Below are 24,900 nucleotides of genomic sequence, written 5' to 3'. Positions count from 1 at the left end.
TATTTTCTATTTCTTCCTGGTTTAGTCTTGGAAGGTTGTGCTTTCCTAAGAATTTGTCCATTTCTTCCAGGTTGTCCATTTTATTGGCACAGAGTTGCTTGTAGTAATCTCTCATGATTCTTTGTATTTCTGCAGTGTCATTTGTTACTTCTCCTTTTTTCATTTCTAATTCTATTGATCTGAGTTTTCTCCCTTTTTTTCTTGATGACTCTGGCTAATGGTTTATCAATTTTGTTTATCATCTCAAAGAACAAGCTTTTAGTTTTATTGATCTTTGCTATCGTTTCCTTCATTTCATTTTCATTTACTTCTGATCTGATCTTTATGATTTCTTTCCTTCTGCTAACTTTGGGGTTTCTTTGTTCTTCCTTCTCTAATTGTTTTAGCTGTAAGGTTAGCTGGTTTATTTGAGATGTTTCTTACTTCTTAAGGTAGGATTGTATTGCTCTAAACTTCCTGCTTAGAACTGCTTTTGCCGCACCCCATAGGTTTTCGGTTGCCGTGTTTTCATTGTCATTTGTTTCTATGTATTTTTTAATTTCTTCTTGGATTTCTTCAGTGATCTCGTGGTTATTAAGTAATGTATTGTTTAGCTTCCATGTGTTTGTAGTTTTTACAGATTTTTTCCTGTAATTGATATCTAGTGTCATAGCGTTGTGGTCAGAAAAGATACTTGATATGATTTCAATTTTCTCAAATATACCAAGGCTTGATTTGTTACCCAAGATATGTTCCATGAGCACTTGAGAAGAAAGTGTATTCTGTTGTTTGTGGATGGAATGTCCTATAAATATCAATTAAGTCCATCTTGTTTAATGTATCATTTAAATCTTGTGTTTCCTTATTTATTTTCATTTTGGACAATCTATCCATTTGTGAAAGTGGGGTGTTAAAGTCCCCCACTATTATCATGTTCCTGTTACTCTCCCGTTTTATGGTTGTTAGCATTTGCCTTTTATACTGAGGTGCTCCTATGTTGGGTGCATAACTATCTACAATTGTTATACATTCTTCTTGTATTGATCCCTTGATCATTATGTAGTGTCCTTCTTTGTCTCTTGTAATAGTTTTTATTTTAAAGTCTTTTTTGTCTGATAATGAGAATTGCTACTCCATCTTTCTTTTGGTTTCCATTTGCATGCAATTTCTTTTTCCTTCCCCTCACTTTCAGTCTGTATGTGTCCCTAAGTCTGAAGTAGGTCTCTTGTAGATAGCATATATATGGGTCTTGTTTTTGTATCCATTCAGCCAGTCTATGTCTTTTGGTTGGAGCATTTAATCCATTTACATTTAAGATTAAGACCGAAGCCCGAGCCTCAGCTCCCAGCCCTGCCTGCCCCGGCGGGTGAGCAGACAAGCCTCTCAGGCTGGTGAGTGCCGGTCGGCACCGATTCTCTGTGCGGGAATGTCTCCGCTTTGCCGTCCGCACCCCTGTTGCTGTGCTCTCCTCCGTGGCTCCAAAGCTTCCCCCTCTACCACCCCCCATCTCTGCCCGCGAAGGGGCTTCTAGTGTGTGGCAACCTTTCCTCCTTCACAGCTCCCTCCCAGTGGTGCAGGTCCTGTCTCTATTCTTTTGTCTCTGTTTATTCTTTTTTCTTTTGCCCTACCCAGGTACGTGGGGAGTTTCTTGCCCTTTGGGAGGTCTGAGGTCTTCTGCCAGCGTTCAGTAGGTGTTCTGTAGGAGCTGTTCCACATGTAGATGTATTTCTGATGTATCTGTGGGGAGGAAGGTGATCTCTGCGTCTTACTCTTCCGCCATCTTGAAGCTCCTCCTGCAATCTCTTTTTAAATGACTTTGTTTTTGAAGTATAATTGACCTACAACACTATGTTAGTTCCTGTTCTACAACATAGTGATTCAATATTTCTATACATTTCAAAATGATCACCACGATAAGTCTAGTTCCCATCTGTCACTGTGCAAACACATTACATAGTTATTGACTATATCCCCACACTGTACATTTCATATGCATGACTCATTTATTTTGCAACTGGAAGTTTGTACGTTTTAATCTCCCTCACCTATTTTTTCCTCCTCCCATCCCCCTCCCCTCAGGCAACCACCTGTTTATTCTCTGTATCTATAACTCTGTTTCAGTTTCATAATGTTTGTTCATTTGTTTTGTTTTTTAGATCCCACATATAGGTGACATCATACAGTATTTGTCTTTCTCTGTCGAATTTATTTCACCCAGCATAATACGCTGTAGGTCCATCCATATTGTCACAAATGGCAAGATTTCATTCTTTTTTTATGGCTGAGCAATACCCAATTGTGTACATATATACCACATCTTTTTTCCTGATGCCCTGATTCTTAAGTTAGAGCATCTGCTACCCATATCATTCATTAGCTGTTGATTAATTGTATTGTCACCCAACAGGGGAAGTTTACTCTGCATTGGAATTGGGAATCACAGTCGTATCTCCACCTGGGATGCTATTCCATTTACTCTTTCTTTTCCTTTTTTTCCCCCTAAAATTCAATTCATTCGCTTACTTCTATTTAAACACATGCACATACGCACACATAGAGCATCATCTCGGAAATATCGTTTCCTGGATTGTAATTTTCTGTATCCTTTATTTTCAAAGGTCTACCTTTTCCTGGAACTATTAAGACACAGTGTTTTGGTCTTCTCTCCCTTTTTCCTTCCCAGCAGCAGGGCAATCAGTGGGGTTGACATCTCAATGGGCCACATCTTTCCTGTGGTCCAACCTCCTCCACCCACCTTTTTCAGTCTTGGTTCTACCATTCTTCATCTGATAGCCTCAGTAAATATATTCAGTATATTTTCCAATAGAAATGATGTGATCTAGCATAAAGCAGACATTTTAGCTCTAGACAGGCTGGAGTTAATTTGAATCTGGGTTCTACCAAATACAGTCATGTGATGTTGGGGAAAATCTCTTAATGAACCCGTACCGCTAATTTCTCTAAAACAAAATCATCATACCTTCTATGACAGATTAGCATAAGGACTTAGTAAAGGAAGCCGTGTTTTGTACACTGCCTTGCAAATTGTAGGCCAAGAACAAATGATAGCTATCATCACTTGCATGTGTTTGTTTATATTGTTTCAGAGTTTCCAAAAGCAATACAATAGTATCAGTTCATCTGTGCAGTAAAGAATAAATGATTCTGAACCTGGTTTTTCTACTTTTAGTTTGTCTCAGATCTCGATGGAATATCAGACAAGGCTAAGAATTTGCTGAGAGGCTGAGGACACTGGAGAATGTCTTCTTTAAAAAGAGTTTGGGGAGAGCGTGGGTTTTCCTTTCCCTCACCTCACCATGAATCGTGTTTACCACTCACTTTGAGCCTAATAAGGAGGTTCAAGAGAATGATTTGGAGAACTTGAGACACCAGGAAGTAGCAAATGACTTATGCCTGAAAATTATAAAGACAAGAGAGTGTGGCTGGGTACCTGCACAGCAAAGCACGCTGCCGTAGACACAAGATGCACCGCTACAGATGCGCGCATTCAGTACACCGTCTGTGCTCTGTGGATCCCGTGGAAAGGAGCTGGCCAGGAGCTGACGTGAAATGTACATGCTGCAGGGCTTCCTACCGGAAGAGAGGCCACCCAGAAGGAAGAGGCTGGACACGTGCCTATGGAAGAAAAAATGAAGGCAAATTTATGAAGGGCAAGCCGGGAGAAGCGTAATTCCATTTGGAGGTCTTGAGGCAGATGTCTCTAGTGAGAATAACTCTGAAGAGCCCACAAAAGAATCCATAAGAGAGACAACTTTGGATATCAGCCTCATCTAGAGGGCTCCGAATCAGATTAAAAGTGAATCCTTTTCCATCTCTTACTTCTCCTCCGTCCCCAAGCATCAACCTGGAAGGAACCAAAACTGCAGTTGCAAGTTAGAAAGGAGATCGGTGGAGAAGGAGAGATGCTGACCATGACCTGCATCTCCTATTGCAGCCGTCAAGCCTGAGACAAGTGCAAATTGGGGAAGGGGAAAAATTTTGAAAGCAACAAAAATTCAGAGTTTTGGTGGTAGATCAGACCGCCCTCGTTATTACCTAGAAATGATTGGAGATTCTGTTACTACCTAAAGTAACTGGAAAGCTACTGGACTTCCCCAAGATTTCACCCAGAGGTGAAAGATTTCACCCAGTGGTGATGAATAAGCTCCTGGAGCAGGTTTTGTGGGAATAGTTGTAAGAAAGAATAAAGACAATTTTGCTCGTGCCTTGCTGAGTCTAGTTCCGTTATTAAACCAACTGCATTAACTGCATGACCAAGGATAAGGAACTTGACTTTTCTCATCATGTGAAAATTGAGAGAATTATACTTTGCATTATTTCAAGTAAGTCTATCTTAAAAATACTAATGTTATAAAACATTTAGCATGGATTGGTCCTGTTTAATGTTCAGTAAGTATTCTGTTTTGCATAAAGGATTGGTGAACAATAATTTCCCCATTTGGAAGAACAGAAAACAAGAGAATGGAACACATTGTGTGGTCTCCCTTTGTGAAACCCTTAAAAAACACAAAAAATATGATTGACCTATTAGGAAGTATACCAGTATTGCTCTATAATAAACAACCCCCAAATCTGGTGCCTTAAAAAAAAATGGATTGGCTCTCCATTCTATGGCTTGGCAAATTAGGTAGTTGGGAGCGTCAGCTGCACTCGTTTATATGTTTGGTTTCAAATGGCAGCTCAGGGCTGCCTAGTCCAGGATGGCCTCCCTCCCTGTTTGGTGGTTGGCTGGGATTGTTAGCCAGGGCATCTCATTCATGGGGCCCCTCCAGAGGCTAGCTCAGGCTCATTCCAATGGCAACTGGATTCCAAGAAAGCAAGAGTGGAAGCTGCAAATCTCTGGAGACCTAGGCTTGAAATTCATACAACATCACTTCTGCCATATTCTCTTGATCAATGCAAGTCTCAAAGCCAGACCAGACTCAAGGAATAGAAAAATAAACGCCATCACCTGAGGAGAGGAACTGCCAAGAATTTGCAGCTATGTAATATGCCACAGGGAAAAGAAAGAACAGTCTTCCCCAAGAGATGACATATCATGAAAAGATCACTGAACTAGGAATCAGAAGACCTGGCTTTCAGTCCTACATTTCTCATTAACTAGTTATGTGATTTTTACCTAATTTCCCATATCTGTAAAATCTAGTACTCAAAGCCTGTGAGTCTAGGTTTCTGATTTAGTCTCTATTTCTTCCTTCTCTGGGGGCCTTAGAAGTCGCTATAGACTTAAGGCCAGAGCATCAGCATCAACTTATGGGAACTGTTTCTCTGTTTGCCCCTTAAAGATAAGCAGAGACCAGAGAAGGAAAAACCTAGGTCCACCCAACCCTCACTTCTGAAAGTTCTGGCCAAAGGTATCTAAGTAGAAGTGCCATGTGGTACCTATTTGAAATCCTCCTTAGGGGATATCTGGCATTTTCCCATTGCCTACCTGTGCCCCCTCCCCCCTACTTTTTTGGGCCCTTTCTTCCATTCTGCTGTCTGGAAGGCATATGCCTCACGGATAATAAGAATGAGGTTCACACTTGAGAGATGGCAGATTGGTGAGCTAGAAGGAATCCAGTGTCTAGGTGGCTAGGGACTTTGTGGAGATGAGCATCTATACCAGCCCTGAACTACATCCCTACAGACTTTTATATGTGAGAAAATTACTGTTTTATTTAGGCTACTGTGGGTTGTTGTTTCTTCTTTCTTTCTATGTCTTAGAGTTGACTCCAGTCCTACAAATAACTAGATGTCACTAACCAATAAAAATGAGCTTTGGGCAATATCTGCCCACCGAAGTTTGTTAGGTACAGATGACCATGTTGTGAACTGCACAACTCTAAGGACTGCCAATTACATGGACTAGAATGTGAATGGTTTTCCATATGGTTGTGTCACAGGGCAACCCTATACTTAACAACTAACATAATGTGAAAAGAGGAAGTAGATTTTATATCTCTTATGTTATTCCTATACTGCTTTCTGTTTCACCCAGAGACCTAGGTGTCCTTGTTCAAACTGTTCAACTTGGCATTATTTTTATGAGAGCCTTTAAGAGTTGGAGTCCTCCCAGGAAAACAGAAACCACTGTAGATATTTCAGACAGAGGAAATATGATACATGTAATTGGATACACAGATGATGGAAGAATTGAGAATGGGTGGGGGGACAATGAGACCACCCCAAAATTACCATCAAGAAGCTACTACAATCCTTAAGGCTGGGGGAACAAAGGATAGAATGTTACCAGAGACCTGGAGTTGGGGCCACCCAGCAAAGATGGAGCCATATTGGATCTGCTCAGCAAGCTTGGACCATAGGAGACAGAGCTGTCCAGGGGGAGCTGTAGCCACAGAGGAGATACAGGTGGCACTGAAGTGCCAGCTGAAGCAGACAGAGAAGGATAAATACCCTGGCTTTATCTCCACTTCCACCCTCTTCCTCTTGGCTGAATTTTCCTAGAATTCACAGAGGAGGGGGCCTTGGGAAACTTAGATTCTTATGATACAGAGCATGGCAGAAGAGGTCAGGTAACTGATCTGCAAACAAACAAGTGATTTTAAGAGTATTTGTCTTTGTAAGGCTCTGGGCACATGTACTGCTGCTTCAAGGTCCAGATAATCAATGGTGACTCAAAGCTGGGAAGAAAACTCTATCTTCTCTTATACAAATCTCAAGAGCATCTTGAGAATTAGATGTTTTTCTTCATCCAGAAACAGCATCCTTGGAATGAACATGGCTATTCTCATGATAGTCTGCAATCTACAGATTAGATACAATCTCTATCAAAATTCCAAAGACATTTTTTACAGAAATAGAACAAACAATCCTAAATTTCATATGGAACTACAAAAGACCCAGAATACCACAGCAATCTTGAGAAAGAACAACTAAGCTAGAGGCATCATGCTTCCTGATTTCAAAATATATTGCAAAGCTACAGTAATCAAACCAGCATCGAACTCTATCAATGGACAAGTGGAATTTGGAATTAAAAACACTATAACATTTACATCAGTACCCCCCCCAAAATAAATACCTAGGTATAAACAGAACAAAATATGTATAAGATCTATATGAGGGAAACTACAAAACTTTGATGAACAAAATCAAACTAAATAAATGGAAAAATATTTATTGTTCATGGATAGGAAATCTCAAAATTGTCAAGATGTCATTTCTTTCCAACTGATCCATAGATTCAGTGCAATTTCAATCGAAATTCCAGCAAGTTATTTGTGGATTGACAAACTGATTTTAAATTTATATGGAGAAGCAAAAGACTCACGAACACGATATTGAAGGAAAAGAACAAAGTTAGAGGGTTGACACAATTCAATTTCAAGATTTACTATACTGATACAATAATTAAGACTACGTGATATTGGGGAAACAACAGACAAATCAATGGAACAGAAAACAGCCCAGAAATAGACTCACATAAATATAATCAATTGATTTTTGACAAAGGAGCAAAGGCAACAGAATGTAGCAAGAGACTCTTTTCTTTTTTTTAATTTTTATTTTATATTGGAATATAGTTGATTAACAGTGTTGTGTTAGTTTCAGGTGTACAGCAAAGTGATTCAGTTATACGTGTACAAGTATCTGTTCTTTTTCAAATTCTTTTCCCATTTAGGTTATTATAGAATATTAAGCAGAGTTCCCTGTGCTATATAGTAGAAAGTCTTTTCAACAAATCATGTTGGAACTAGTGTATATCCAGATGCGAAAAAAAAAAAAAATCTAGATGTAGACCTTATACTCTTCACAAAAGCTTACCTCAAATTGATCACAGACCCAAATATAGAACTTAAAACTATAAAACTAAGATGGCAGTGTGGGAAGACGTGGAGTTAGGATCTCCCCACAACTAGGGCGCCTGCTGGCCACTGGTGGAAGACTCTAACCCCCAAGGAAATGGGAGGAACCCCAGAGTGAACCAGTAGGACACAGGGGGACCGAGGGGGGAGGAGAAGTAGAGGCCAGAGAAGATCGGGGCCCCTGAGGCCGGGGAGATCAGGAGAGGCAGGCGGGAGGGGCCCTCTGGGAGGAGTGGGAGAGGAACAGAGGGTGATTGCCCCTTCCACTCGGGCACGGGGAGCCTGCTGAACTCCCACGCCAGTTCCCTGCCCTCCAAGGCCTCCCCTTCCCCATCCCCCTCTGGTCACATTGGTCTTGGAGGCATAGTAGGGAGGCCGGGGAGATCAGGAGAGGCAGGCGGGAGGGGGCCTCCGAGACCCAAGACTGGAGGAGCAGGAGAGGAGGAGAGGGCATTTGCCCCACCCATTTGAGCCCAGGAAGCCTGCTAGGCTCCAAGGTGAGGGCCCCTGCCCTCTGAGACCAGGGGTGGGGGGCATGCCTGGGCCCCTTCTGTTCCTTGAGTCTAAGCCCCACCCTCCACAGCCCCCAGGGCCTTTTCCATCCTACTGGGTCCTGAGCATTGGCCCCGCCCACCACCCAAACCTCGCCCTTGCTTAGGCCCAACTCTCCACAGCCAAGGCCTTCCCCCTGCCACCATTTTAATTTTTTTTCTTTTTCCCTCCTCTTTTTTACTACTGTGGTACTGATGTACCTTCCAGTTGTTGATCATCTATATTTTTATTTTTACATTCTTTCTAACATATCTGTTAGTTTCGTAGTCTAATTTTATTTTTTACCTTTTTTTTTTTTTGGCCACCCCATGCGGCTTGCGGGATCTTGATTTGTGAGCCTAGGGTTCAGTGGAAGCTCCTGAGGTGGGAGCTCCAAGTCCAAACCACTGGACTAACAGAGAACCTCAGACCCCAGGGAATATTCATCGGAGTGAGGTCTCACAGAGTTCCTCATCTCAGCACTAAGACCCAGCTCTACCCAATAGCCTACAAACTCCAGCGTTGGAAGCACCATGCCAAACAACCAGTAAAACAGGAAAACAATACCACTCGTAAAAAAAATAAAAAATGAGACTGCAAAAAAATATGTCACAGATGAAGGAGCAAGGTAAAAACCTACAGGACTAAATAAATGAAGAGGAAATAGGCAATCTACCTGAAAAAGAATTCAGAGTAATGATAGTAAAGATGATCCAGAATCTCAGAAATAGAATGGAAAAACACGGACTGAGAAAATACAAGAAATGTTTAACAAAGATCTAGAAGAACTGAAGAACAAACAAACAGAGATGAACAACACAATAACTGAAATGAAAAATACACTAGAAGGAATCAATAACAGAATAACAGAGGCAGAAGAACGAATAAGTGAGCTGGAAGACAAAATGGTGGAAATAACTGCCGAGAAACAGAATAAAGAAAAAAAGAATGAAAAGAACTGAAGACAATCTCAGAGACCTCTGGGACAACAGTATACACACCAATATTTGAATTATAGGGGTCCCAGAAGAAGAAGAGAAAAAGAAGGGGTCTGAGAAAATATTTGAAGAGATTATAGTCAAAACTTCCCTAACATGGGGAAGGAAATAGTCACCCAAGTCCAGGAAGCACAGAGAGTCCCGTAGAGGATAAACCCTAGGAAAAACACACCAAGACACATATTAATCAAACTAACAAAAATTAAATTCAAAGAAAAAATATTAAAAGCAGCAAGGGAAAAACAAAAAATAACATACAAAGGAATCCCCATAAGGTTATCAGCTGATTTTTCAGTGGAAACTCTGCAGGCCAGAAGGGAGTGTCAGGATATGCTTAAAGTGATGAAAGAGAAAAACCTACAGCCAAGATTACTCTACCCAGCAAGGATCTCATTCAGATTTGATGGAGAAGTCAAAAGCTTTTCAGACAAACAAAAGCTAAGAGAATTCAGCAGCACCAAACCAGCTTTACAACAAAGGCTAAAGAAACTTCTCTAAGGGGGAAACACAAGAGAAGAAAAAGACACACAAACACAAACACAAAACAATTAAGAAAATGGTAATAGGAACATACGTATCGATAATAGCCTTGAATGTAAATGGATTAAATGTCCCAAACAAAAGACACAGACTGGCTGAATGGATACAAAAACAAGACCCATATATGTGCTGTCTACAAGAGACCAACTTCAGACCTAGAGACACATACAGACTGAAAGTGAGGGGATGGAAAAAGATATTCCATGCCAGTGGAAGCCAAAAGAAAGCTGGAGTAGCAATTCTCATACCAGACAAAATAGACTTTAAAATAAAGACAATTACAAGAGACAAAGAAGGACACTACATAATTATCAAGGGATCGATGCAAGAAGAAGATACAATAATTATAAATGTTTATGTACCCAACATAGGAATACCTCAATACATAAGGCAAACACTAACAACCATGAAAGGAGAAATCAACAGTAACACAATAATAGTAGGGGACTTTAGCACCCCACTTACACCAATGGACAGATCACCCAAACAGAAAATAAACAAGGAAACACAAGCTTTAAATGACAGAACAGACCAGATAGATCTAATTGATATTTATAGAACATTCCACCCAAAAGTGGCAGAATACACTTTCTTCTCAAGTGCACATGGAACATTCTCCTGGATAGATCACATCTTGGGTGACAAATCAAGCCTCAGAAAATTTAAGAAAATTGAAATCGTATCAAGCATCTTTTCTGACCACAATGCTACGAGACTGGAAATCAATTACAGGAAAAAAACTGTAAAAAAAACACAAATACATGGAAGTTAAACATTGTGCTACTAAATAACCAAGAGATCACTGAAGAAATCAAAGAAGAAATTAAAAAATACATAGAAACAAATGACAACGAAAGCACAATGACCCAAAACTTATGGGATGCAGCAAAATCAGTTCTAAGAGAGAAGCTTATAGCAATTCAATCTCACCTCAAGAAACAAGAAAAATTTCAAATAAACAATCTAACCCTACACTTAAAACAACTAGAGAAAAAAGAACAAAGAAAACCTAAAGTCAGTAGAAGGAAAGAAATCATAAAGATCAGAGCAGAAATAAATGAAATAGAAACAAAACAATAGCAAAGATCAATAAAACTAAAAGCTGGTTCTTTGAGAAAATAAACAAAATTAATAAACCCGTAGCCAGACTCATCAAGAAAAAAGGGAGAGGATGCAAATCAATAAAATTAGAAATGAAAAAGGAGAAATCACAACTGACACTGCAGAAATACAAAGGATTATAAAAGACTACTACAAACAACTATATGCCAATAAAATTAACAACCACGAAGAAATGGACAAATTCTTGGAAAGGTACAATTTTCTAAGACTGAACCAGGAAGAATTAGAAAATATAAACAGACCTATCACAAGTAATGAAATTGAAACCGTAATGAAAAATCTTCCAACAAACAAAAGTCCAGGACCAGATGGCTTCACAGGTGAATTCTATCAAACATTTAGAGAAGAGCTAACACCGATACTTTTCAAACTCTTCCAAAAGACTGCAGGGGGAGAAAAACTCCCAAATTCATGCTACAAAGCCACCATGACCCTGATACCAAAACCAGAAAAAGATATCACAAAAAAAGAAAATTATATACCAATATCACTGATGAACATAGATGCAAAAATCCTGAACAAAATACTAGCAAACAGAATCCAACAGCACATTAAAAGGATCATACAACATGATTAAGTGGGATTTATCCCAGGGATGCAAGGATTCTTCAATATATGCAAATCAATCAATGTGATATACCACATTAACAAATTAAGGAATAAAAACCATATGATCATCTCAATAGATGCAGAAAAAGCTTTTGACAAAATTCAACACCCATTTATGATAAAAAACTCTCCAGAAAATGGGAATAGAGGGAATCTACCTGAACATAATAAAGGCCACATATGACAAACACACAGCAAGCATCATACTCAGTGGTGAAAAACTGAAAGCATTTCCACTAGGATCAGGAACAAGACAAGGATGTCCACTCTTGCCACTCTCATTCAACATAGTTTTGGAAGTCCTAGCCACATCAATCAGAGAAGAAAAAGAAATAAAAATGAATACAAATTGGAAAAGAAGAAGTAAAACTGTCACTATTTTCCGATGACATGATACTATACATAGACAATCCTAAAGATGCCACCAGAAAACTACTAGAACTAATCAATGAATTTGGTAAGGCTGCAGGATACAAAATTAATGCACAGAAATCTCTGGCATTCCTATACACCAACAATGAAAAATCAGAAAGAAAGATTAAGGAAACACTCCCATTTACCACTGCAACAAAAAGAATAAAATACCTAGGAATAAACCTGCCTAAGGAGGCGAAAGACTTGTAGTCAGAAAACTATAAAACACTGATGAAAGAAATCAAAGGTGACATAAAAAAGAGAAATATACCATGTTCTTGGATTGGAAGAATCAATACTGTGAAAATGACTATACTACCCAGAGCAATCTACAAATTCAATGCAATCCCTATCAAACTACCAATGGCATTCTTCACAGAATTAGAACAAAAAATCTTACAATTCGTATGAAAACACAAACGACCCCAAATAGCCAAAGCAATCTTGAGAAAGAAAAATGGAGTTGGAGGAATCAGGCTCCCTGACTTCAAACTATACCACAAAGCTACAGTAATCAAGACAGTACAGTACTAGCACAAAAACAGAAATATAGATCAGTGGTACAGGATAGAATGCCCAGAGATAAACCCACACACATATGGGCACCTAATTTACAACAAAGGAGGCAAGAACATACAATGGAGAAAAGACAGCCTCTTCAATAAGTGATACTGGAAAAACCGGACAGCTACATGTAACAGAATGAAATTAGAACACTTCCTAACACCATACACAAAAATAAACTCAAAATGGATTAGAGACCTAAATATAAGGCCAGACACTATAAAACTCTTAGAGGAAAACATGGGAAGAACACTCTTTGACATAAATCACAGCAAGATCCGTTTTGACCCAGCTCCTAGAGAAATGGAAATAAAAACAAAAATAAGCAAATGGGACCTAATGAAACTTTAAAGCTCTTGCATAGCAAAGGAAACGATAAAGAAGATGAAAAGACAACCCTCAGAATGGGAGAAAATATTTGCAAAAGAAGCAACTGACAAAGGATTGATCTCCAAAATTTACAAACAGCTCATGGAGCTCAATATCAAAAAAACAAACAATCCAGGTAAAACATGGGCAGAAGACCTAAATAGACATTTCACCAAAGAAGATATACAGATGGCCAAGAGGCACGTGAAAAGACTCTCAACATCACTAATTATTAGAGAAATGCAAATCAAAACTGCAATGAGGTATCACCTCACACCGGTCAGAATGGCCATTGTCAAAAAAGCCAGAAACAATAATTTCTGGAAAGGGTGTGGTGAAAAGGGAACCCTCCTACACTGTTGGTGGGAATGTAAATTGATACAACCACTATGGAAAACAGTATGGAGGTTCCTTAAAAAACTAAAAATAGAACTACCTTGTGACCCAGCAATCCCACTACTGGGCATATACCCTGAGAAAACCATAATTCAAAAAGAGACATGTACCACAATGTTCACTGCAGCTCTATGTACAACAGCCAGGACATGGAAGCAACCTAAATGTCCACTGACAGATGAATGAATAAAGAAGATGTGGCACATATATACAATGGAATATTACTCAGCCTTAAAAAGAAATGAAATTGAATTATCTGTAGTGAGGTGGATGGACCTAGAGTCTGTCATACAGAGTGAAGTAAGTCAGAAAGAGAAAAACAAATACCGTATGCTAATGCATATATATGGAATCTAAAAAAAAAAAAAAATGGTACTGATGAACCTAGTTGCAGGGCAGGAATAAAGAGGTAGGCATAGAGAATGGACTTGACGATATGGGGTGGGAGGGCAAAGCTAGGGCGAAGTGAGAGTAGCATCGACATATATACACCACCGAATGTAAAATAGTTGGCTGGTGGGAAGCAGCCGCATAGCACAGGGAGATCGGTTTGGTGCTTTGCGATAACCTAGAGGGGTGCGATGGGGAGGGTGGGAGGGAGGCTCAAGAGGGAGGCGATATGGGGACATGTGTGTGCGTATGGCTGATTCGCTTTGTTGTGCAACAGAAACTAACACAGTATTGTGAAGCAATTATACTCCAATAAAGATCTATTAAAAAATAATAATATAAAATAAAATAAATTAAAATGAAATAAAATAAAATAAAAACTAGAAAACTCCTAGAAGATAACATGGGAGAAAACCTAGATGACCTAGGCTATGACCTTACAATGACTTTTTAGGTAAAACATCAAAGGCATGATCCATGAGAGAAACAGTTGATACACTTGACTTCATTAAAATTTAAAACTTCTTTTCTGTACAAGACAATGTCAATGGGATGAAAAGATAGGCTAAACACTGGGAGCAAATATTTGCAAAAGACACATCCAACAAAGAACCATTATCCAAAATACACAAAGAACTCGTACAACTCAACAGTAAGAAAACAAACAACCTGATTAAAATATGGTTCAAAGATCTTAAAAGATACTTCACCATGGAAGATAGACAAATGGGAAAGAAGCATTTGAAAAGATACTTCACATCATATGTCATTAGGGAAATGCAAATTAAAACAACACTGAGATACCAGTACACGCCTATTAGAATTGCCAAAACCCAGAACACTGACCATACCAAATGCTCGTGAGGATGTGAAGCAGCAGGAACTCTCATTCATTGCTGGTGGGAATGCAAAATGGTGCAGCCCCTCTGGGAGACAGTTTGTCAGTTTCTTATAAAACTAAACTTACTCTTACTACATGATCTAGCAATTGTGCTCTTTGGTATTTACTCAAAGGAGCTGAAAACTTATGTCCACACAAAAACCTGCACACATATATTTATAACAGCTTTATTCATAATTGCCAAAGCATGGAAGCAACCAAGATGTTCTTCAGTAGGAGAACAGATAAACTGTGGTACATCCAGTCAATGGACTATTATTCACTGCCAAAAAGAAATGAGCTATCAAGTCACAAAAAGACATAGAGAAACCTTAAATGCATACTACTAAGTGAAAGAAGTCTATCTGAAAAGGCTACATTCTGTATGATTCCAGGTATATGACATTCTGGAAAAGGCAAAACTATGGAGATGGTAAAAAGATCAGTGGTCGCCAGGGATTTCAGGAGAGGAGGGTGGGATTAATAGGTGGAGCAAAGAGGAATCTGGGGACAGGGAAACTACCCTGGAGAATATATGTCATTATACATTTGTCCAAACGCATATAATGTACAACGAGTGAACCCTTGGAAACTACAGACTTTGGGTGATTATGTGTCAATGTGGACCCATCAGTGGTAACATATCCCTCTGCTGGGGGATGTTGAGGATGGAGGAGGCTATGCTAGTGGCGGGCAGGGAACGTATGGGAAATCTCTGTACTTTCCTTTCCATTTTGCTGTGAACCTAAAACTAAAGCTGCTCTCACAAAATAAAATCTTAAAAAAAAAACCCCCAAAAAACAGTATGATACTGGCATAGAGACAGACATAAAGACCAATGGGCCAGAACAGAGAACACAGAAATAAACCCACACATATATAGTCAACTGGTCGTTGACAATGGAGCCTAGAATTCATAATGGGGAAAGGATAGTCTCTTCAACAAATGGGATATCCACATGCAAAAGAATGAACTTAGACCCTTATCTCACACCACACACAAAAATCAACTCAAAATGGATTAAAAATTTAAATGTGTGACCTGAAACAGTGAAACTCCCAGAAGAAAATATAGGTTAGAAGTTTCTTAACATTGGTCTCAGCAATGATTTTGTGGGTATTTCACCAAAAACACAGGGAACAAAATAAAAAATAAACAAGTGGGAGTATATCAACCAAAAATGCTTCTGCACAGCAACAGAAACAATAAAATGGAAAGACAGGGACTTCCCTGGTGGCACAGTGGTTAAGAATCCACCTGCCAATGAGGGGACACAGGTTCGAGCCCTGGTCCGGGAAGATCCCACATGCCCCGGAGCAACTAAGCCCATGCGCCACAGCTACTGAGCCTGTGCTCTAGAGCCCACGAGCCACAACTACTGAGCCCATGTGCCACAACTACTGAAGCCCAGGCGCCTAGAGCCCATGCTCTGCAACAAAAGAAGCCACTGCAATGAGAAGCCCGTGCACCACAACGAAGAGTAGTCCCCACTCGTCGCAACTAGAGAAAGCCCACGCACAGTAATGAAAACCCAACGCAGCCAAAAACAAATTAATTAATTAATTAATTTTTTTAAAGAAAGGAAAGACAACCTACAGAATGGGTGAAATGTTTTCAAGTCGTATATCAGATAGGGGTTAAGATGCCATATATATAAGGAACTCATATGGCTTAATACCAAGGAAATATATAATTTGATTAAAAAATGGGCAGAGGAATGGAATAGACATTTTTCCAAAGAATTCATACAAAAGGACAACAGGTACATGAGAAGATGCTCTACACCAGTAAGCATTGGGGAAATGAAATTCAAAACCACAGTGAGATATCACCTCACACCCATTAGAATGGCTGTTACCAAAAGGACAAGAGGAAAGTGCTGGCAAGGATGTAAAGAAAAGGGACCCCTTGTACACTGTTAGTGGGAATGCAAATTGGTACAGCCACTATGGAAAACAGTATGGAGGTTCCTCAAAAAATTGAAAATAGAACTATCAATCCCATTTCTGGGTGTATACCCAAAGGAAATGTTAATCAGGATCTCAAAGAGATACCTGCACCCCAACGTCCTTTTGCAGCATTATTCACAATAGCCGAGATATGGAAACAACATAAATGTCCATCAATGGATGAATGGATAAAGAAACTGTGATATATATATACATATGTACATACACACACACGTATATGTATATACACACATATATAATTATATATGTTATATATATAATATATATTAATGTGGTATAATGTATATGGAATACTATACTGCTATGAAAAATAGGGAAATCCTGCCATTTGTGAGAATAGGGACAGACCTTGATGGTATTATGCTAAGTGCAGTAAGTCAAAGAAATACAAATACTGTATGATTTCACTTATATGTGGATTCTAAACAAAAAGCTGAACTAATAGAAACAGAGATCAGAATGGTGGTTGCCAGTGACGAGGGGTGGGAGAAATGGGGAGATGTTGGTCAAAGGGTAAAAATTTCCAGTTATAATAGGAATAAATGTGGGGCATCTAATATACAGCACGGTGACTATAGCTAACAATGCGATATTATATACTTGAAAGTTGCTGAGAGTAGATTTAAACATTCTTACTACAAAACAAGATAGTTATATGAGGTGAGGGTTGTGTTAATTAACCTTACGTGGTACTCATTTCACTTTTATATATGTATATCAAATCATCACATTGTACACCTTAAACTTACACAATGTTATATGTTAATTATATTTTAATGAAGCTGGAGGGAAATAAAGATTACCCTCACCAAAGAGTGCGGGTATCATCTAATCTGCTGTATGCCCAAATAGAACACAAAGGTGGAGGAAGGGCAAATTTGCTGTCTTTGCTTGAGCTGGGACATCGATCTTCTCCCGCCCTTAGACACACTGGCACTCCTGGTTCTCAGCCCTTCGGATCAAAAGCACAATCCATAAAAGGAAGAATTAATGAATTTGACTTCATCAAAATTTAAAATTTTTGCTGTTCAACAAACCTTGTTAAGACGATGGAAAGACAGCTTACAGGGACTTCCCTGGTGGTGCAGTGGTTAAGAATCCGCCTGCCAATTCAGAGGACATGGGTTCGAGCCCTGGCCCGGGAAGATCCCACATGCCGCGGAGCAACTAAGCCCATGCGCCACAACTACTGAGCCTGCGCTCTAGAGCCCACAAGCCACAACTACTGAGCCCACGCGCTGCAACTACTGAAGCCCGCACGCCTAGAGCCCGTGCTCCAAAACAAGAGAAGCCATCGCAGTGAGAAGCCCAGGCACCTCAACGAAGAGTAGCTCCCGCTCGCCACAACTAGAGAAAGCCCACGCAAAGCAACGAAGACCCAATGCAGCCATAAATAAATAAATTTATATTAAAAAAACATTTAAAGAAAGACAGCCTACAGACTGGGAAAAAGTATTTGCAAACCACATATCTAGCAAAAGACTAGCATCTAAAAAAATACATACGTGTGTGTATATATATATATACACATACGTATTTAAAAACCTCTCAAAACTCAACATTATAAAAATAAACAAGCCAATTAGAAAATGGGCAGTAGACATGGAGGGGTACTTCTCCAAAGAGGATACAAAGATGACAAATAAACACACTGAAAAATGTTCAACATCATCAGTCATTTGAGAAATGCAAATTAAAACTTAAATGAGCTATCACTACTACATATCAGAATGGCTAAAACATACAGTGGCAACCTAAATCTAGCGAGTATGCAGAGAAATTGAATCATTCATACATTGCTCATGGGAATGTAAAATAGTATAGCTATTCTAGATAACAATTGGCAATTTCTTAAAAAACTAAATATGCAACTACTATACGACACACCACTTGCACTCCTGGGCATGTATCCCAAAGAAATAAAAGCTTACACTCACACAAAACCTGTACACAGATATCTGTAGCTGCTTTACTCATAACAGACAAACTGGAAACAACTCCGATGTCCTTCAATTGGTGGATGATGAAACAAACTATAGTAACCTATACCATGGAATGCTACTCAGCAATAAAAAGTAACAAACTATCAATACATACAGCATTCTGGATAAATCTCCAAAGGATTATGCTGAGTGAGAAAAAGTCAATCCCAAAAGATTATATACTATATTATTCCATTTATGTAACATACTTTACATGCCAAAATTATAGAAAAGAAAAAATTAGTGGTTGCCAGGGGTTAAGGAGGGTAGGGGTAGAATGGAAGTGGGCATAGCTATAAAAGGGGAACATGAAGGATGCTTGTGGTGATGGATGTGTTCTGTATGTTGACTGTATCAATGTCATACCAATGTCAATATCTTGACTGTGAAATTGTACTATAGTTTTGCAAGACATTACCACTGGGGGAAACTGAGTAAAGGGTACATGGATTTCTCAATATTATTTCATACAACTGATTGTGAATCTTCGGGTATCTTAAAATATAAAATTTAACATTAAAATGATTGTCAAGTTGTAAGATAGGTCCAAAATTGTCCCATAGAATAAACAGTTTGCTTCTTTATTACAAGCAACAGAATCTGTTTTAGACAGTGTAGTCAGAAAGGGAATCGATTCAAAGATATTTGGATATCTGAGATAGGCAGAGAGATAGAATCAGAGCCTATGCAGCAAAAACACTAGAATCACATCATGCTCTGGCCAAAGTACCCCTCCTGCTGCCCAGACCCTGTGGCCCCCATGAGTGATTCTGGGGAACAGACAGCAGAAGCTCTGACACTACATTTGCCCAAAGTTGATCCACACTCCGTACTTTCTCCTATTAATTCACTTTACAACCGATATCTGGTGCAGGTGTCTCTGATTGGCAAAGTCAAGATCATAGCCTGTGCCTGACTGCAGGAGAGTCTGAGAGAGCATGGTCCAAGTTCTACCCTGGAAAAGAGGGATTTATACTATGGGAAACTCCCCCAAGATAGGAAGGTGTTCAAAACATACTTGTCAGGCACAAACATGGCAAATGTCCACCACAGTTATAATACCATGTTTTGCCAAAAGGGATTATTTACTTTTTGAAAATTTTCAAATTCTGGTGAACAGGGGAGGTGAAGGAAGGAAGGGTGCCTCTTTGATAACTTTCTCATTGTCCCCTTCAGTTCTTCTTATTCCTTATTTCTTGATTCAATATTGATATATTGTATTTTTATTAACAAGTCATTCATTTCACTGACCTTTTCAATTGTATTCAGTGTGACTAAACTTTCAACACTTTCTCCATTGCTATAGATTCTCTTTATTTCTAATTTTATTTTTTATTTCTTTTTTATTACAAAATACATGTTCATTACAGCCAATGTGAAAACCAAAAAAGCACAAAAACGACAAAACTCTTTTGAAATCTAGGATCCAGTAATAACCCCAATGAATTCCCCAATACCTATTCTACTCGTATCCCAGGGTAAATGCAGTTTAGGTGAAATTGACTCCACCACCATACTATTTGACCTAAGGCAATCAGAATAATTTCACACACACACACACACACACACACACACACACACACACACACTCTCTCTCTCTCTCTCTCTCTCTCTCTCTCTCTCTCTCTCTCTGTCTCTGTCTCTGTCTCTCTCCAATGCCTCATCAAGGTAATTAGTTCAGTTATAATCAAACAGTGCCAGGCATCCTTCTGGCCAAAGATTGGTCCAAGAGTGGGCATAGGGCCTATTTTGGTCCAGTTTTAAGAAACCCAAGACTCATGTTTGTTAGAAGTTCTCTTCCTTCTACTACCATCCAGGTCTGCCTAGTGTAAAGGAGAAGGTATTTAGCTGTAGAGCTGCAGGAAGCCTATGTGGAAATAGAGCTTATATTCAGGAGATGGAGTTAAAAGTGGAGAGAGAAAAATATCTTCATCCCATCATTTGCATTCCTAACACCAGATTCTTGTAAGTCTAGTCCCAGGTGGTTTTTCCTTCTTAACTGAACAAAAAAGGTTTTCAGATTTATCATATGACAATAATAAAATGTGTATTTTGCCTCCAACCATGCTCTAGATCTACTTGCGTGACTATCTTGGTAAGGGGTCTCCAGGACAATTCTTTCTTGGGGACTGGAGTCTCCCAACCAAGTGCTATTCTGAAATGAAATTTTCTTACTTTGCTTTCCAGATTGTCCTCTACATTTTCTAAAGCCTGTGGTCCATAAATATAGAACTGGCGGATGTAACTTGATTTTAGTACAGCAGTTTAGCTTTTGGTGCCAATGCTATGTTTGAAATGTAAGAGTGTTACTGGATTTTTACAATCTATATTTAAAAGACTAGTGAGTTAACTGAGCCTGGAATGGCCAACCATTCTTGATAAGGTCAGAACCACACCTTGTGGTTCTCCTGAAACGAGATGATCCACAGCCTACTTGACTGTGGATGTCTGTGGGTGACCTCTGTCCAGGCTACTACTCCCGAGCTTCCTGACATCCACTTAAAAGTGCAGCCAATTTCCTTGAGGTCTCACAGGCTGTCAAGATGATCCCCAAACTTCTCTCCCAGCGCTTCCATACACTGTCCCTGGAGTAGTGAGAAGTCATAACTCTTTAATTCTTTCTTTGATATAAGCTTCTTCCCTGAAAGGTGGATTAAAGCTAGCATGCTTTGCTGATACCTTAAGATGCACTCAGAGAAATAAAGTATCCATTCTTAGCACCACCCAGCAACTAGAAAGAAAATCCAAGTCCAGGGACCTTCAACTCCAATTCTCATATTTATGGATAGCATGTAGCACTTCCAGGCCTTGTCTATATCTCTACCAGGTATTCATTATTACGCCTGTTTTCAACTGAGGTCATAGCTTCTCAATTTTGCGTTAAAACTCTAATCATTAGCGCACGGTGAAACTACTGTGCTCATTGTACCTGCCTCTGACCGTGACACATGGGCTTCTCACAGCCTCAGAACATGCACTACCTTCTGGATTTCCACTCCACCTTTCTGCCTGTTTTGGGAAATTGCTGTTTCTAGATTAAAAAAAAAAAAGTAATAAAGGTGGGGCAGGGCAAGGGTATGTGCAGTGATCTGGCACCCAGAGGGAGAGACTGGCAGACCATGAACAATACACAAATAAATGCTGCAGTTTTAGGTAGCTATAACTGCTATAGCTGTTTTAGGTAGCTGTAACTGTGAGGAAAAATAAAACAGGAACGGGGGTGGAGAGAGATGGAGGGTGGTGGTGATGAAGTTCCATTTTTGATAATGTAATCTGGCGTTCGAGCAGAGGAGTCAAGGAGTCAGCTGTACAACTGGAGGGAAGACTTTGAACTTTCCTTTATGTGTGATGGGAAGACACTAGAAAGTTTTTAAAGAATCACCCAGTCTCCTGGGGGAGGTGGTGTTGAACAGAAGCAGGAGACTGTTAGAATCATTGCAAAATCCAGATTAAGAGATGATGAAGATACGGATTAAAGTGATAGCAATGAAGGTGGTAAGAAGCAGTTGAAATCGAGATGTATTCTAAGATAGTGCCAACAAGACGAGTTGATGGATTCCATGTGTGATGAGATGAGAGAGAGAGACGTATCAAGCATAATGCCTAAGTTTGATACCTGAATAGCTTGATGAATCATGGTGTCATTTCCTAAGGGAAAGAACACTGAGGGAGAAACAAGCCGTGGGTGGGTGCATGTAGAAATCTTATTAGGCACTGAAGTCGAGATGTTGAGTAGGAAACTAAATATAAACATCTAGAGATCAACGGAAAGCTCCAGGATAGAGATAACAAACTGGAAGTTTGAATTTAAAAAGACTACCTTCATAATGATAAGTTTGCTGAAGAATATAGGGGGTAACTATGCAAATGTCTAAAATTTGCTCTGAAACACATCCAAAAAGAAAATGGATTGTTGCATAGGTAGAAGGATGGATAGTTGGATATGTTATAAAACAAGTAAAATGTTCATTGTAGAATCTAAAAAAAAAAAAGGCTATCTTTAAAGCCAAGAGACCAGAGGACATCACCTAGGCATCAATCTAAGAGGTCAGAGCACGGGCCTCTCTAATATTTGATGGCCAGAAAAAGAAGAAGCCAGCAAAGAAGATCAATTGGGGGAACGTCGGGATTTTGCATCTGTGTGTGCGTGTGTATGTGTATGTGTGTGTACTTCGATGTTTTTAACCGGCAGATGTTGCGGGTAATCCAAGAGATGCAACGGGAGATGTATGGATATCTATCCAGATCCCTTTATGCACCAGAATTATTCTATGTCTTTTTAATTACATTTATCAGATGTCTATTAATTTTCTTCTCCTCTTCAAACAACCAGCTCTTAATTTTATGAATGATTTATACCAGTTATTTTTCATATTATTCATTTGCACTTTTACATTATTTTCCTATTTTGCTTTAAATGAATACTTTGTTCTATTCTAGAATTTTGCAATGTAGCAGTTTTTTCATTAATATCTTTTTTTTAAATTTCTTATTAAAGACATTTAAATGAGTACATTTTCTTCTAAACACTGTTCTGGCCACATCCCAAAACATTTTGATATGCAGAACTATGTTTATTATTACTTTAAAATAGTTTTTTATTGCATTCTTAATTTCTTTCCTAAGCCAATTTTTTAAAAAGTATTTTTCATATACCAAGAAATTAAACAACTTGTTAATATTTTTATTATTCATTTCTTCTTCAAATGGGTTATAGTTACAGAATGTGTTAGCAGAATTCCTGCTGTTAGAAGGTTGGTGGCTGGTATTTTAAAAACACCTCTATATAGAGTCTGTCATACAGAGTGAAGTAAGTCAGAAAGAGAAAAACAAATACCATATGCTAACACATATATATGGAACCTAAAAAAAAAAAAAGTTCTGAAGAACCTAGGGGCAGGACAGGAATAAAGATGCAGACGTAGAGAATGGACTTGAGGACAGTGGGAAGGGGAGGGGTGGGCTGGGACGAAGTGAGAGAGTGGCATGGACATATATACACTACCAAATGTAAAATAGATAGCTAGTGGGAAGCAGCCGCATAGCACAGGGAGATCAGCTCAGTGATTTGTGACCACCTAGAGGGGTGGCATCGGGAGGATGGGAGGGAGACGTAAGAGGGAAGAGATATGGGAACATATGTATATGTATAGCTGATTCACTTTGTTATAAAGCAGAAACTAACACAACATTGTAAAGCAATTATACCCCGATAAAGATGTTTAAAAATAAATAATAAAAAAATAAAAACACCTCTATGACTTATAATTATGATTTTGGGGGGGCGACAGTATATACAAGTATAGTTTGCATTTTTCTCACCTAATTTCATAAGCATTTAAGTTGCCTGAATAATTGGATCATCCAAGTCTTCAATATTTTCATTTATTATTTTACCATGTTGGTGTTGTCCATCCCTGCCTTTCCCACCCCTAAGAATCACCACTCTTTGAGGTAATACTAACCAACAAGAACTACATACAGGTCCTTGTACTATGAGCACGAGAGTTTGATGAGAGTGTGATGGGTGCTCCTTAACAGCTGATCTGTGGTGGCTGGATGAGCCTCCTGGGTCAACACTTTCCTACTGTGACCTCTACAGTGACTGGTGCCAAAGAACTTCTGTATCCATTTCTGGTTGTAATCTCCACTAGGACTGGATCTCAGCTCCACCTCAACCACTGCTGTTCCCTGGGAAGCTTGATTCTGTTCCCTGAACCCTCAGCTCTCCATGAACAGACGAGCCAACCACACTTATGTGTCCCTGGTTACTGCCCGGTGCTGACACTTCCTGCATTTGAGGCCCTATTTGGGACCTTCTCAAAGTACTGAACTCTGCCTCCCCAGAATCCATGTTTGCCCCTGGGATCTACCCACCTTGGAAAGTCACTAGACCGTTAAATCTAATCCTCGCTTCCTTCTCTTGCCACAACTAACATGTGAAGGTTCCAGCATGCCTGCTACCTGAACTTGCTGAGGTCACTCTCGTCCTGACACTGTACACTCTCACCACAAATGCATTATTTTGTCACTCTCTCTGGGTTAGTCTGGGTTAGCAGAGAAGCAGATTAACTAGGCAAATGTTTATCGGGGAAATGCCTGGGAGAGAATATGGGGAGGGAGCCAGAGAAGGCTGGGAGAGTCATCGAGCACAATGGAAGTCTGACCTGGAGTGAAGGGAAGAAGGAGATAGGGTGGGTGCCACAAGAGACTAAGGAGGCTTGGGAAATCACTGGGGAGTCCTCAAGCTGAAGTGTCAGTCAGAGAAATCCCTTGTCTCCAGGGATGGGTGTGCCTTAGATCCCATGGGAGCAGCCTGTGGGTGG

At 39.5% G+C, this 24,900-nt stretch overlaps 1 protein-coding gene across 1 annotated transcript in view; it reads right to left on the bottom strand.

The window, feature by feature from the left end:
* Positions 1–24,900, bottom strand: part of KEL (Kell metallo-endopeptidase (Kell blood group)) — a 168,570-nt gene that overhangs the window by 39,274 nt on the left and 104,396 nt on the right. The window contains exon 3 of the mRNA XM_089917290.1: positions 3,431–3,615. The gene's annotated coding sequence lies outside the window, so the exon portion shown is untranslated. The remainder of the gene's footprint in view (positions 1–3,430; positions 3,616–24,900) is intronic.

Source organism: Delphinapterus leucas, chromosome 9, assembly GCF_059928025.1.
Source record: "Delphinapterus leucas isolate spDelLeu-1000000601 "Yukka" chromosome 9, BTC_Dleu_Yukka2, whole genome shotgun sequence".
Classification (NCBI taxonomy): Eukaryota; Metazoa; Chordata; class Mammalia; order Artiodactyla; family Monodontidae; genus Delphinapterus; species Delphinapterus leucas.
The sequence above is the reverse complement of the archived record's forward strand: the minus strand, read 5'-3'. Positions and strand labels throughout refer to the sequence as shown.